Raw genomic sequence first — 16,689 nt, 5'->3', positions numbered from 1 at the left:
ACAAACACACACAAACACTCACAGTGCATAACAAATAGCACAGAAAACACAACATCCTTGGTGGAGGAAATACATCAATAAAAGTATTTAGAAAAATGTTTTCTGCGCCGTTATTAACTGTATATAATCAGAAAGACTGACTCATGCTGACACAGGCCCGCATGAACTGTCGGCATCGTGTTACTTTACTGACATGAAATCCATCCCCGTACTTATTTTCCATAGAAAGTCTGTCCTCGGTGAACAGTTACACTACGTCAGTGAAGCGTCTCAGCTCGAAGACACAGTGAAGGTTTATGTTGTTCTGCTATTGTCAGAGAATGAACAGAACAACTCATTGAGCATAGACTGTGGTCTTAGACTTCTACTTATGAAGGAGAAGGGGGAGAACGACTCAATGTGGACGCACACACCTTCAATATTCACCACAGCCTTCAATTCACTCCAAATACCAAAAATATACTAGAAAGAATATATGCAAATCTCCATCAGGGTGAAGTACTTTGCTGTCAGAATCTTGATGGATATTCCTGAGTTACTGTTGCCGCACTTAGATGTTTCACTGCACAGAGTCTGACATTAGAACATTTTTCCATCTGCTGAACGGGGGAAAGTTAAAGTGTGACACTTGAGAAAGAGAATGATTATTCCCCATGGCAAAGCAAGATCTTGATCATATTAAAAATACATGCTAATTAATTATGATTAACAAGCTTGTGTGCAGATGATTGATGGCTATCTTGTGTTGCTGTATTGGAATGTGTTTTTCCTCAGGTGCAGATCGACCCTTGATGCTATATGCACGTATGTATTGTATGTATACCATGTTGATGCTAATGTTCTGACTTACTCTTCAGGAGGACACTGTTTTAATAGCTTCATCTGAACAAATCTGAAGGTAAAATATTGTAATTTAAAAGGACTGCTCCTAAATATGAGCCTACATAGGCTTCAGTAATATACATACTGTATATAATGTGTTAAATTTTTTTTTACTACCGGACTCTGAGACAGAAAGAAAAGCACTAAAAGTGTTACTAATCACATTAATGATGGTTCTGTTGTATGACAGTCAATCCTCATGCACCCTGAAACTGAGGAAGAAGGGTTTCACAGTATAGTGGTGTTTAGATCTCGTGTCGTCCAGTGACATTCCCGCACTGCAAACAGGAAGTGATTTGTTTTCACTGTCACTGTGCAACGCTGAGCTCGTGAACTGAGACAGCTGCAAACTGGTCGGAGTACAGTATATGACTGAAAACACAAAGAACCACACACAAAAGGTTTTAGGAGCGAATTGTACTGCACACATGCAACATTCCCTCAGTCAGGTCTGATATTACTGGACAGAGCCAATTTTCCAATAAAGGATTCAAATAATGTTGAATCCCTTCTGTTCATGAAGACCAAACAGAGGCAGAATAACAAGGAGAATCCACAACTGTGATGCACTGCACCTTTAACCTTAAAAACTGTATAAAACACACAAAAGTCAATGTTTTTCATTTCTAGTCTGCTGCAGAGCCTTGTTTTGGTTTGGCACCATTATATGAATATCAATGCCCTACTGTATGTACCTAATAAAAAAATAGTTACAAAACACACTGCAGTATGTTTACGGTTCAGCCCCACTTCAGGCCCAGCACTGGTCTGCTTTAGGTGGTTTCTGACCAAAGATGTCGTTGCACATCTCAGCTAAGAATCCTCATCAAAGTTAAATGGAGCTACTGTGGATACAATTGATTTACAGTGAGCACAGCTGATGAATTCAGTACCAACAACAAGTTCAGTGGACTAAAGATGGGCGTGCGGAATGAAATTGTCACCCAGCGCTGTCAGAAATGCCCCCTGCTTATCTTCACTAATTACTGAGACTCTCATATGAATTGTAAATTAAGTAATGAAGCAGGGCTTCCATCTGACAGAAGCTTGCACTCCATCCGAACCAAACGCTCACAGTTGTGTTATTTATACCAAACCCGTGTCACTATAGTTTAGGTTTTTTTTACCTTATAGTCTAGTATTCATTTGCACTTTTGTATTGAAAGTGAAGCACTAAGTGTGGTGATACTGAGCTTCAATTCAACAAGTAAACCAGTTTAATGATTTTGGTTTTGATCATTTGGAACAGCTGCCCAAATGTGCACTGAATAAGCAATCTTCAACTCCAAAATAAAACCAAATAACTTCATCTCAACACTATTTAGATGTCTAAAGATATCTTTGTCCATGTATTTCTCAGTATTTCATTCACATACCTTGTCAAACATTCAACAAAAATCACTGTTGAAAAGCACAGCATCAAATCAGAACAAACACACTGTGTTTGAAATAAAACAGGTTCTGATTCTGATACTGAACATGGCCGCTAGAGGCACTATAGCCACACGTTTCCACATACATTCACTTTCTGTTCATGCTCAACTTCACCGGAGGAGCAGAATTAAAAATAAAAAACAAAACAAAACTATTGTCCTAAAATATTCGGTCTCATTTAATCCATGATACAAACACAAATGACGTGTTATAGACGGCTCGGTGATGGCGGGACATTGGTTAAGCTGCACACACATACACAGCGGGCTTTAGGACCCACAGACTCCTCCATGGTGGAATAATAAAAGTTGGGGTTGTGTGTGTGTGTGTGTGTGTGAGAGAGAGAGAGAGAGAGAGAGAGAGTGAGTGGTGGTGAGTGCGTGGTCGACGATGCGACAAAAAAACCCAGTGTGTGTGTGTGTGTGTGTGTGTGTGTAAGTAAGTGTATGTGAGCGTTGCAGCGCTGCAACAACATCTGTGGACAGGACAGACACACAGACACTCAGTCAGCCGCTGGGTTCTCCTCCCACTATGCTCGAGACACACAGCAGCGTGGATTGGAGTGTAGTGTTTTCCGGAAGAGAGGGTGTGTGAGATGGGACACATCTCGGGTCAGCAGCTGATCCTGCCACACATCTAAGCCGAGGAGGAGCCCGTGTGTGTGGATGTGGATGTGGATGCCTGTCTGTCAGAGGGAATCCACGACAGACACCGCGCGTCCGTACGGGACATCCCTCCCTCTCCCTCTCCCACTCCCGCTCCCGATCCCTTAACATGGAGCATTAGAGGGACTCAAACACACCCGATCTCGCGTTTGGGTGAGTGAAACTTTTAAGATCTTGATATTGCGTGTTTGTTTCATCGTGGGTTGTGCGGGGTTTTGGTTTAAATTCTCCTCAGTGGTTGCTGTGTAAATACGGGAAAACAAAGCTGATGGATGTTCCTGCGCGGCCACAGCTGCACGTGTTTTATTGTTGCTCAGACGCGCTCACGTCAGGAAATTGCATCCTCTGCAGTTTATTACTGTGCGTTTTCACTTTATACACACACATACACACACTCCCAGGCGCGTGCACGAAGGCGTGACCCTTTACACCGTGAAACATCAATACTGGTCACTGGTGTGTGTGTGTGTGTGTGTGTGTGTCATCGTGCACCTGCCACGTCCAGTGATGCTGTCTCATAGATGATGCTTGACAATATTTGTATAGCGGTTTAACTTGGTACTGGACGATAATAACCGTATAAGACGTTTTCAGATCTGTCAATATCGATAATTATCGTGAAAATTATTATTATTATCGCACTCTTATCACACTCTCTTTGAACTGCATAATAATAATAATAATAATAATAGTGATAATAATAATATTAATAACAATAATAATGTATCCGATTTTTATCGCGCTTTAAAGTTACGCCAAGACAAGAAAACTTGGAATACGACATGTATTCACCAAGATATGCTGAGGAAAACAATAAATGCCAGTTCTCCCTTTATCCATATGGGGTGTGTATGTTTGTATCACTAAATTATCAAAATCTTTGCTAAATAAAAGATCCCAGAAGATGTTAATGATGCTCACAACATCTAGTTATTGAAATATTTGATTCACTTTAAAAAAAAAAACAAAAAAAAAACCTTAAAACTGGACTTGTGTTACACATTTTGCCAACTTGTATATTTAGATTTTCTTAAATGTTTCCAACAATGATTTCAACTTTAAGCAGACGTTTTGGCGTCCTTTTGTTATGTTGTCACAAATGTGGCAAGAATTCTCCGGAAGAAGTCTCATTACTCCGGGCCGTCATAATGAATTGGACAGATCAAATTAAGAAGTGCCGGCACTGTGTACCAGACGCTTTGATAAAGCTTACGCAGTTTGTTTTAGTCCTCAGTTGCATTCATTTTTCCCCATGGTTTTGTATTTCTGATGGAGATGGACCCGCTGTGTGAAATTCCTCTCAGGAATTTCCCCAACATTCTCAATGGGGTCAAGTTCTGGACTCTGTGCTGGCCGATCTGTGTGTGAAAAACGATGTCTCATGCTCGCACCACTCTTTCACATTTCCAGCTTGATTACATTTTTGGAATCCTTGGAATATTGTTGAAAACACCTGGACATGCAGTCATTTTTCTTTTGGATTTACAACTTTGTAGAACCTAGAAGCAACCACAGACCAGAACCATGCCCTGAATAGAATATGTGACATTTCTGTTCAGGCCTGGCTGGCAGTGTACAGTTTATACTGTATATTTTCGTTTAACAGTACACTATTGAGCTTTAAATGGTCCTTCTCAGGGATTCTCTGCTGTTTGCTCTTTACCAATGATTGCAGGAAGCTAAACACAGGACTTCCTGATTCACTGACCAGTCTGTGAATAGAAAAAACCACCATCAACATTTGTGACTGTTTGTTGAGTCATTATGCTTTACCAAGAGGAAACATAGCAATCATTTGCTGGTTCCATTTCCTTCAGAGAACAGAAATTGCAAATGAAAGGCCGTTGGGTTGTTTGTTTTTTTTTGGCGAAAGACGTTCCCTTGATCTCAGATTCAAACAAATGAACCATGCGACTGATGTTATTTTTGGCAAGGCCTTCTTCTTTGTTAAATGCTTTCTCTTCGTTGAGCTCTGATTTCTATTTTAAAAGACACACAAACACATGTTTGGTTCTGTGGTTTACATTGCTGTCTGTTGCCGTTGAACAGTGGCTTCACAGCTCACTGTTCACAACTTCTTTCAATCCCGTCGCGAGGCACAGAATCTGGATGGGTTCACATTGTATCGCTTCTTCCACCGCCGGTTCTGCGCGGTACCTGAAGGACGTGAAACAAAGGACTGCAGTGTTTCAGCTCTTAAACCTGCCTGATGAATCTATCTGCATAGTGTGTCCAGAAAGCCAGAACTAGGGCTGTGATGCACACTGAGGTATAACTGCAGTGTCAGAGCAGAGAGGTTGGTCAGTGAGTGGTCTGGAAAGTGAAACCTTGAACTGTCAGGGGGATGACGGTCTGTTTTGATAAGTCTTGAATTTAACATCAGTAAAAAATGTTCCTAAAAGATTAATAGTCTGAATCACTAGTTTTTCCTCCATACAGCATGAATGTGACCATGTTGTTGATGTTGTTGATCCTTTGGAAAGTGCACATGTCGCATAATTGATTGTGTATTCTTTGCTGTGGTTTTCCTGTGTGTGGCAGTTAGTTTGTTTTGCTGAAAAAAGAGTTATGAATCTCAATGAGCTTTTACTATTACAACCATTTGGAATAAAGGATATATAAAAAAAAAAGTTTAGAGAATAAGTTAACATTAATGTAATGACTGGAGTTAATCGGTCTGATTTGTGCATGTTTTCTTATTTAGGCTAAGGCTGGAGAATGTTTATGCCATTTATTTTCACAGTTGTATTTCGATGTTGGGGGTTGGGTCAAAATATTGATTTGGCAATATTGCTCTAACATAAATAAATAGAGAAATCCTGCACTTTTCACTTTTCACTGACATTTTGTTTTCTTCAGTTTAGACAGATACCATGATGCATCTCTGTACGATTGTCTTGCGATACTATTGATAATCACAGAATCGTTGTATCGTGATATTATTGGTATCGTGAGGTACCCTGTGATTCCCACCCCTACTCACCGCATTCTACATCCACGTTTAGCCGCTTCAAATGTCCACATGCGCCTATGTGCCCACTATAATGACAGTCCATGTCCCTCTAGCATTCCATGCATTCATATCTCCACAATTCACTCCAGCGACGGCAATTTCTCGCCGCCCTCATCTGCGCTTTCTTGTCTTCTTTGAGTGCCGTCGTGTACAGAAATGTGTGGCTACAGATGTACTTCAAGTTTCCATGGTTGCCGTCGTCTTTGTTGTCTCTTTTGACCAAAACAACACCAACTGTGACACCAACTGAATTGGAAAGTGCTTGTGCCACAGGGAGCATGTGCATTTGGCGCATATGGTCCACACAGAATCCAACTGGAGTGTGTGTGTGTGTGTGTGTGTGTGTGTGTGTGTGTGTGTGTGTGTGTGTGTGTGTGTGTGTGTGTGTGTGTGTGTGTGTGTGTGTGTGCGCACGGGCAGATGGCAAAATGCATGTCATGCAGACTCTAACAGATTTCAGTGCAGACATGTATGTGAAAAGTATGACCCAGCCCCTACTTTGACAAGCAGGTGAACACATGGACACCCAGTAACAATGTGATGTAACAAATTCATATTAAAGCCTTATTCTTCCTACTAACTGCAACTGTTCTCCAGTTGTCGGCTTCTCTCACACGTTCTCTTATTCATATTCCTATCGGAGCATGACGATACACAGTATGCATACACGTACGGTTTCACACATGTCCACGCACTCGGATAGATGCATATGTTGTCAGATGCAGTCATGCTAATTTTTCATGAGCGTGTGTGCAAAAGAACAACATGAAGCACAGTCATAGAAAAGAAATGACGAGCAACTAGGGTGCATTTTTGAGATGAAGTGAATGAAGGTAGTAGTATTCTTTCTAAAAGTGTGTTTGTGAGGTCACTATAGGTCACTAGAGTCCATATCTTACTACACGGCTACTTTTACTGAAGCCACACGGCCGGTTTATCCACCAGTGCTTCAGTCTGAACTGGTTTGAAAAGCAGATGAGGTCAGGTGCATTTGTGACATTTGGTTTCAGTCACAATATTCAATTTTCAATCACTGTGTGTTTGTGTGTGTGTGCGGTGTTGTGACTAAATTAGTGTGTTAAATAAATGGCATGCATGTCTGGACATCATTCACCCATATTATTTTAAGCATTGCTCCAACCTGAGAGTGGATTCACCAGGGAGCACCTGTGCTGCAGGATTGATCTGTTGTTGGTTGGTTGGTGGGTGCTTCTCTTCCATGCTCTGCCTCTTCTGTTGCAACGTCTCTCTCTTTTCTATCCTCACAGCAATAGATTTTACTCAATGTAGAGCTACATGTGATTGTAAGTGCTTATCTTCATCGCAGAACTAAAAGATGTATATTTGTTTGATGTGGAATTGGAGGGAGAATTCCCCAAGCGTTCATCATCAGGAGGCTGCACTTCTGATTGTGTGTCTGTGTGTGTGTGAGAGAGGGAAAGAGAGTGTGCACTTGTACTTGTTACCTCTTTAGGACCTGTTTTGGCATAAACAGAAAAGTTGTCAGGACAAGTATTCCTCATGGAGACCAGAACCTCATTTCTGAGTAATTGATTAAGGTTAGGGTTAGACATAAAACTTTGTTTAGGCTGTCCATATGATTGGAGGTCAGTGCCCAGTCCTAACAAGGATAGCTGTGTAAACCCGGTCTGCTGCAATAAATACTGTAAAGACTGTAACTTGCACTGCAGTGGCATTAGTCTTTATTTGACAGCAACCTTAATGAGTGATTTTGAAAAAAGCGATTCCAGGAGAGCAGTGTGAATACTTTCATAGCTTCAATAGCTTCCTTCAGATGTAAGACAACTCTCTTCAGGTGTGTTTTGCAGTCTGTGATGTTGAGACTTTCAGCCCCATGGAGAGCTTTTTATTTCATGTCTACCAGGTTGTAAGATGAAAGCCTGGAAGCTGCTGTAGTGCTTCTGTTTGCACCATTAGCACTGCATCTGCCACCTCTTTGGTGGAAACAGCCCCGAATGTGCTCTGATGTGTGGGTCAGCGACAAATAACAAATATTCTTCTCCCATAAAGACATAAAGAAATGATAAAGATAAAGAACCACGCAGGTCAGTTAGTGAATGCTGTTGCATCTTTTAATTTATTTCATTTTCTTTTCTTCATTCTGTAACCTTGTGGCTTCACATCAGCATAAGTGCCACTTACTACTTCTTGGGGTGTAAACGATGTATCGTGAGGCTCCCAGTGTCAGTGACAGTCTCTTCTTCCCCTCAGCCAAAGCAGCTAGAGAGAAGACAGGAAACAGAGTGCTGAGGAAGGAAGTGGCAAGAGTGCAATTGAGTCCTCATGGTTCTCATTTCTTTCCAAGCATGACTTGAATGCGTGCAAACACTGCTGACATCAGCCAGAGGCAGACGTCTCTTGGTTAAGCAGTGAGATCAGTAGAGGAGCTTTGACATCTTCATAACGCAGCTCCCGTCAAACAGTGCGGATATTTTGTAGAACGTCTTGCGGTTGTGTCACTGTGCGAGGTGTGCATTTAGCACATAACTAAATCTACTATGATGACTGTCGTCGTATGGTTAGGATACACTGACAACCTTGAACGTTCCCTTCACACGTTTGCATCATGTTCCAGACACGATGCAAATGTTAACTCCACTGAAAATGGTTGGGAAACTTGAAATGAGAGTGAGGTTTTGTTTGGTGTTCAGAGCGGATACATGAATGCATGCCCTCATTATTCAGCGCTCGCACTCTGGGGGGGGTTCTCAGATCTTTTAGTTAAGCTCATCCCAATGCTAACCTGCTCTCCACCCCACTTACACTCCTGTTCTCATTAGGCTGGGCGTGAAAAAAACAGCATAAACAAGGAGAGCACGAAGAAGAGCCTACACCAGTTCATCACTTACACGTTTATTTAAAGAGGTCAGTTTCCTTTTGTTTTGTTCTTGACGGACCTGCTGGGTTTGTATGGTTAATTTGATTGCACCCTCACTTAAACAATTAGAAAAAAATCTCTTCTAGCTCCTTTTCTACCTGAGGCGGATTCAGGACCAGTTCTGTGGTAGTGCCCTCTCTGGAACCAGTTCTGCAGTTCTTTTCGACTGCCAAATTGTCGGCTCTAGACACGAAAAACTGATTCCAAACTATTGTTTTTCTGGTCTATAAGTAAAAACTTCCAGAGCAGTGTGAAGAGGAATGTCTGTTTCATCTGCACATCAGGTATCTCTGGAAGTGGTGACAGTCTCTGCTGCACTCACGTTTCATTAATGACTTTGTTCTGTCTGCTGTCAGGATAACAGATCTTCGTGTGTCTTGCAACTTTGACTCTTGCTCTCTGTCGTACAACTTGTCGGTGGATATAATACAAATAGTTTTTACAGATCATGATTCTATCTTGTTTGTCTTGTCGCTCGGAGCAGGTTCAATTCCCCCCGCTGTTGTTGACGTGCAAGAATGAACCAAATAAGTTCAACGCCTAGAAAACACTGACACCAGCTTTTTCCTGTGAGGTCACTTGTCACTTGTTCCACACAGTAATGGCTTTCTTTCTGCATAATGTGGAGAAAGGTAGTGCTTTGAGCTTAAATAACACTTCCTGTTATTTTTAATATATGCCCACACACTCACAGAGGTATTTGTAGTTTGCCAACCTAACCACATAGTATAATGGTCTGCTAATTAACAGTAGTAATAACGTCTGTTTACACCTAAATCGACTATTATGTCACCAGCCTTTGTGATTTCTGTGTCTATTTTTTTTATAACTGTGTTTGCGCATAGTTTTTGGTCTTAAACATGGACATAAAAAATCACGTCATTCGCATAATGCCACCAATTCATCATATACACTCATCTTGATCTCACAATACATTTTTTTCAATTTTTAGAAGTGGATTACTGTAAAGGGGAATCAAAAAGTAGAATATTATGTTAGTTACACACCTAGGAGAGGAAATAGGAAAGGAAACATACCCACAACTGCATGGTTTGAAATGATGATGTGGAGAAAACGTGTTGATTATATACAGACACAGACATGTCGCTGCACAGATATAAACACTGACCGCAGTGTTGGCCCCTTGTGTGTGCTGGAACATCTCTTCCAGCACTTTTTGTGCAGTAGCAATATAAAAAAAGCCGGTCATTTATACATGAAAGAAACTGCTCTTCTAGTACTAAGTGTGTGTGCAGTGATGGTGTAGGAGGCTCTGGCAGATTGTCTTCCTAACAGTGACAGTGTTGGGGGAGGATTGTGCTCTCATGGCTCCAAAGACAGGTTTGTGATTTCAGCGAGCACTGCCAGCTAAAGAGAAGGAGCACAAACCTCTGCCGAGTCCTCCTCACTTCAGCTTCTCTGCAGTGTATGACATGCGTTTTCATTTTATGCTAAAAGCCAGTCGAAATAGAAACCTCTGTGTGTGGATGATTGGATTTAAAAAGCAGAACCTGACCCCAGGCCAGCTGACATCAGCACTGTCCTTTCTTTTTTTGTGAGAAAGCTGCCTCTATTTCTGTGAGCAAACTGTTCCTCAAGTCCATTACAGTTCTGGAGACTTTGCTCTCTGCTCCCAGCCTTACATTTTCTCTTTGTAGCTTGCACCAGGGTGGGGAATTAGAGACCTCAGTGCTGCCGGTAACATTATTGATGAGGGGAGTAACAGGCTCAAGACCCAGATGCCTGAAATTCTTGTATTACTGAGGAATAATCTGCTCCTTCCTGCTTTAGGAAGAAGAAGAATGATACTAGCACATCACTGTGTTTCGTAATTGTGATCCTGTGGGAAATATAAAGCTGGGTTTAGTTGAAACCGGGTCGCGTCAGGCTCTGGAGGAGAATATTCGCTCGAATTTCAAATGTGATTAAATACCCACACATGACGTCTCGTCTCTTTGTCTGTCTCTTTGGCTGTTTTGTTTCACCTCAGCAGTAATCGTCTGGGTCACTCTATTGTTCAAGTGTAAGGGTAGGTCACACTATATACTTTACTTTACTTTACATTAACCTGTATATGGAAAAATATGTCATTTTACAACTGCATACAAGTTTCCTCTGGATGTGTTCCGAGGTGATACTGTATAGTTATAATAAGACTGTATTAAAGCTGAACAAAATATCGTCTTAGATTTCGACTTTCCTGGTTTTAATCTAAAGGCTGTTGCATTGATAATCATTATATTTATTATATGTAATACATGAAGGAAATACACTAAATATCATAAATCAAATATTATATATTATATTGATTACAAATACATGGAATTGACAAAATTATATTTTAAGAAGTCACTTAGTGACGCTTCTTTAATAAATTAATAATTAATTATTTGTGCTGTAGCAGAATTTGACCCAATTTATAGGCAATTTCATTGTTTCTAACACACGCAAATATTTAACATTAAAAAGCCAAAGAAATAATAATAACTCCTTCAGTGTAAATAAAAAAATTTAAATAGTGTGCTCAGACCCTAATAACTCAAGTATTATCTAATATTAAAGGAAATAAGTAAACAGTAGATACAGTATGTTACTGGAGTGTATTTACATCTGTGTGCAGCTTTATGTCACCATGTATCTTTTCTAATTTGGGATATAGTCTAAAAATATTGAGATATCATGTATAAGGCATATTGCCCAGCCTTACCAGGAATATTAATGGGATTTATATCGATATGGAATAATATCGGCCAGCCCGACACTGTATGGTTATTATAATCTAATGGTGTAAGACATTTACACAGTTTTGTGTCTTCCATGCAAATGACTCATACATGTACTGTAGTTGCTGTTTTGGTAGTGATGCCTGGTAATGCTCCATGACTTTTTAAAGAAATTACACTGAACCTCATACACCAAGATATGTGCGGAACATTTTAATTAGGTTTTTCCCCCAAATCGTTCGTTAGTACTGACCAGACCAGTTTTTCGCCTTTGCTTCTCAGTCAGGTGCTTGAAAGTCCTGGAGTCTGAGCTCAGCATCATGACCTTTGCACATCAGTGGCGAAGTGATTAAACAGCATGAAATTGCAAATAAGTTGGAGGTGAATTGTAATGCTCTCTCACTGTTGACCTTAAGCGTGATTAGATTTAGAGAATAAATAAATCATAAGGGCCAGGAAAAAAAAAAGGAAGCCAATGCTGAGTGATCTTATTATTAAGAAGAAATAAGTAGAATGTTTAAACGTACAGTATTTAAGAAGAATGTGCAATACTGAGTGTCTTATATCCTCTTTTTTTTTTCAGCACAACCTAGACAATCATTTTCACAAACTATAACACACCAGAGCAAAAATTACTCAAAATGTTTAAAACTGGAATGAATTTGTGAAATTTGGAAATACGTCGCAGTTCAAAGTTCACTTGGCTTGTTTTCATGAACAAAAGGCAAAGAAAACTTCTGCACAATTATTGGTACTTTATATCACTACTAAAAAAGCCTGATTATGTGACCTATAAACACACACCCCCAGGATGTCCATATAAGGAGTTTTATTCCTTATGTTTAAAAATGTTGAAATGTTGTGTTAACCACAACCTGGAAAGTATGGTTTTCGTCTTCATCTTGTTTTGCCCACAGTTTGAATGATTTATTTCTTATAATATTCACATTTAAGTTGCTGAAAAGTCAGAAAACACTCAAACCAATCTGTTATAAAAATATAAGATAATTTAGTAATTGATTAACAATCGTTTTATTTAATAATTGTGCAGCCGTATTAGAAAAAAAAAAACTGTTGATGATGTGAAAACTGCAATAAATAGATACAGGTGCAAAAATGCTGTTTGTCTTAAATCTACAAATATTTTCTGCTTTATAAAAATAATTCTAAAAGTCAATATTCTTATTCAAATGAGCTGCAAAACATGTACAGATAATTCTGTCTAAAGGGAGTAAGTAAGATTATGAGAGTGAGTCATCAAAGAGCTGCTGGTCCAAACATCGGCTTTATATGTAATACCAGCAGCTTCACCACAGTGATGCCTCCGCACTCCTCTGTGACCTTTCCCCGAATAAAACAAGAAAAAAAAGAAACCTACAACACTGAATCTGATTTTATCTCTGTGAGAGTTACAGGTTTGCTCTCTCTGTTTCCAAATAATCCAGATGCTTATATATTTATCTCCAGTGATGCCGCCTCAACAAAATCAGTATTTTTTTAGTTTTATTGATGTTTTCTAAATACTGTAAGACACAGATTACCTTTTTCATAAAATGCTGTTTAGTGTATTTTGCACTGAAGGAGAGAGGGAGCTCACTACAGATAATAGAGCTGCTCCTTTGGGAATAACATCCAGGGTCAAAGCAGGTCACGGAGGAACTTCAGAGTAACTGGCCATAACACATCCAATGTAATTATGTGACTAATTGTGCTCATTAGATCATTAGAGCACCTTCTTGGTTAGCGGTTGCTATTTGAGAACATGAAATGTTACGTCACATGCACGCCGGAAACTAAGTGAGTCAGAGGACGAAGTACAAGGTGCCGCCGCCACATTTGTAATGACTATGTTCTATCTTTTACTTTGGTCCCTCATTCAAAAATCGGACCATAATACGTCTAGAAAAAAAAGTAAGATGAAAAAAAATAAATGAATTTGCGTTGCAGCATTGTGCCAGAAATGATGCCAGAATTTCCACCACGGTCAAAATTGAAGACACAAGAGCAGAGGTCTCAAACTCACGGCCCGTGGGCCACATGTGGCCCTTCACTCAATTACACATGGCCCGCCACCACTTAAATGTTAATCTTTGATTTTTATAGATTGATTTTGTGAATTACACAAAAAAAACATCCTTCACACGCCACAGGCAAAGCCATCAGAAGCATCGTGGGGTTAAGTATCTGGCCCAAGGACACATCAGCTATCATGTAAACTAGCAGGGCCAGGAATCAAACACACAACCTTCAAGTTGAAAGACGACTCAGTCTACCACTGCAATTGCTTTTTTCCACTTGACTTAACAGACATGAAGCTCATGTCGCCCCCAGGTCCTTTAAATTTGAGGCCCCTGCATTAGAGCAATCACCCGGGTCGTGTGTTCCCACTGAGGAGCTGAAACTGATAAAACCCAATGTGTATTCTAGAGTGATTTGTTCCTGGAGTGAATGCCAAATAAAGACGTTCCTGCTGGTCAACTTGTTTAAACCTGGGATTAAAGGAGTTTTTTTTGTTGTTTTTTTCGCCCAGTGGGATTGAGGTGTAACGGCTAATGCAGGGGATAAAGATATCTGGCATATTCTGCCTCTCTGAGAGATTTAGCTGGCACTCAGCATCAATCCCGAGGGAAAAGATAAATGGCTTCTCGTTGTCAGCACTGTCTAATCCTCTGCGGGTTCACATCATCACAGATTTATGGTGCTTTTACGTAGCTTCACTTCGGAATTTTGGGTCGTTTGGTAGAAGAGGTGCGCTGCTGCTGATGCTGCTGCTGCATGTATTTTTAACATATTCGCATGTTCTCTCTGTTTGAACTTTGTAGTCTCTCTTGCCACCGCTTCCAGCCTGAGCCCAGTGCCACCAACACTTTCTAAAAATAGATCATCAAGTAGTTGCACATCCAGCACCCGGACAGCCTCAGTATTGTCACAAAGACGAAGGGTGGAGCCACCACTGAAGCCCGTTCAGACTGGAAATATAGCCAGTCCTTTTTAATTACAGATCTGCAGATCTGCCTGTAATCTCTGTGTGTGTGTGTGTGTGTGTGTCTATCTTTGTCAGAGGGACCTTCGTCAGGTGACATTTCTTGGATTCCAGGAAGGGTCAGACACACTGGAAGCTACAACCTAATTGTCTGAGTGAGTAGAGGAGAAATAATTGGCTCATCCATTTGCCAGTTTGCGCTCTTATATCCTGTCTAATCCCAGACTTATTATTGCCTGAGGCGGCCAGTGTGAGAAACAGTGGCCCTGGATTCCATTTGGATTGTCCCAGACTGGACTTGTGTCAAGTAAAAATTGATTGCTGCTGCCCGTGGACTCTGCCTATGTCCAGTAGCTGTCCTCTGGTGTGGAGCTGCTCATTGGCTCGTTGGAAATGTGTTTAACAGGTTAAAAGATACAGCCAGTTGTCTCATGTACAGCTGCCTGCTAATCCTGTAGATTAAATCAAAGTGTTCCAGGGATTAGTGTGTGACCCGGCAATAACACAGGAAAGTCTTGCCATTGTTGTTGCTGTGTGGGAGTGCCAATGACGATTGTTTTCATAATCGAATAATCTGTCGCTTATTTTCTTGATTTATCGAGTACTTGCGTGGTCCGTAAAAGTCAGAGAAAGTTGAAAAATGACAATCCCTGTTTACTAAATCTGGAAATAATGATGTTCTCAAATGATTTCTTTGTCATATGGAGCAAAAATCCGAACGCTTGTTTTAATTATTGAAATAACGCTCAAACCGATGAATCAAATAATCGCTGCATCCATTGCTGTGCATGTAAAGCTAGATTTAGTGGCAGTGGTTTTGTTTGCAGACATTAAACCGTTGCATTGTTACTTTTATTTGATCATGATCAACAGTCTGAAGACTGCGTATGAGTCGGGACCTGTGGGCTTTTTTACTTTGGGTGTTAAAGTCAAGCAGTGATTGTTTGGTTTTCACATGTTCTCATTTTGTTCGACTAATGCTTCGGGCGACACTGAAAGTTCAACTGACTCATGGTTTATTTCTATTACACAAAAGATTAAGGCAGTGTGAGTAAAGTCACACGGCACTACAAATGACACAGGATGTAATCTTTGTGAATGAATCCATGTGGATCACAACATGAGCACAACTGAACAGAATTACAGTTGTTTTGTAATTACATTTATATATATTTATAAAAAACTGCAGGATAAACTTATATTCAGTTTTGTTTTTCCCCCTCCTTTAAGACCTCCCTTGACCTCCGTCTTTTAAATCCACCCTCAAAAGAACACACTTTTCCAAATGTGCTTTTAATCTCAAATCCTGCTCTACTAACGTTAATACCTCTGTCTTTAAAAGCACCAGTGCAGTCTGTTTTAGTCTTGGCGTATGTGCGTACAAAAATAAATGTATTATTATTATTATTTTAGACCACTCAAAGCTGCTTTACATCATAGATTAGCAGAGCTGGGAATCAAACCCACAACCTTCAAGTTAAAAGATGAAGTGTATGTACTGCTAGTATGACCTTGTGCTATCTATGTAGCACATATGAGGCACTTAGCCACATCATTTGCATATCCAGTCCACACTTCCCGCGTGGCAGACACAGCAAGTCGGATCAGGGTGTACCGATCCAAAGCTTGCTGTCGCAATCAACTGCACCACTAGAAATGAGGCTTTTATTGGGGGAATGCTACTCGTTTCTCCTGCTGTGTGCTCATGTGGAGCTCATGGACTTAATCATTCTTGTGTGAATGCGACAGACATTCATTTATATTTAAAAGTTACAAACGTTACCACAAGTCACGGGAGGTTCTTTCGGCATCATGCTATTATATGAGTGGATCTCTGTTGGGAGCACTGGTTTATTTTCTAATACAAATATCATAATGTGAAGAGTTTATCTTAGTACTTCATACTCTGGTTTATTGTGATTGTAACGACAGTGCTGTCTTGTGGGGCTGGAGTGTGACAAACACATGAAGAGGGACCGGCTGAGGGAAAAAGTCGTCAGTGTTACGCGGGTGAAAGTGTAAGCAGTTAAAAGCAGCTCCATTCTGTGTCAGGCAGGATGAACCAGTGATAAGTATGTGGTATTTCCTCC

The 16,689-nt window shown here is 40.4% G+C and overlaps 1 protein-coding gene across 2 annotated transcripts in view; it reads left to right on the top strand.

Annotated features, from left to right (window-relative positions):
* The first annotated feature begins 2,730 nt into the window (after positions 1-2,730).
* camkk1a (calcium/calmodulin-dependent protein kinase kinase 1, alpha a) overlaps positions 2,731-16,689 on the top strand; it is a 59,610-nt gene continuing 45,651 nt past the window's right edge. Inside the window, exons 1-2 of one of the 2 annotated variants that reach the window (XM_044041457.1) lie at positions 2,731-3,134; positions 14,678-14,754. The gene's annotated coding sequence lies outside the window, so the exon portion shown is untranslated. The remainder of the gene's footprint in view (positions 3,135-14,677; positions 14,755-16,689) is intronic. The other variant, XM_044041458.1, reaches the window with a different exon arrangement.

The sequence above is a fragment of the Solea senegalensis genome, linkage group LG13 (assembly GCF_019176455.1).
Source record: "Solea senegalensis isolate Sse05_10M linkage group LG13, IFAPA_SoseM_1, whole genome shotgun sequence".
NCBI classification, from domain to species: Eukaryota; Metazoa; Chordata; class Actinopteri; order Pleuronectiformes; family Soleidae; genus Solea; species Solea senegalensis.
Note: the sequence above shows the minus strand (reverse complement) of the source record. Positions and strands in the feature narration are given on the sequence as shown.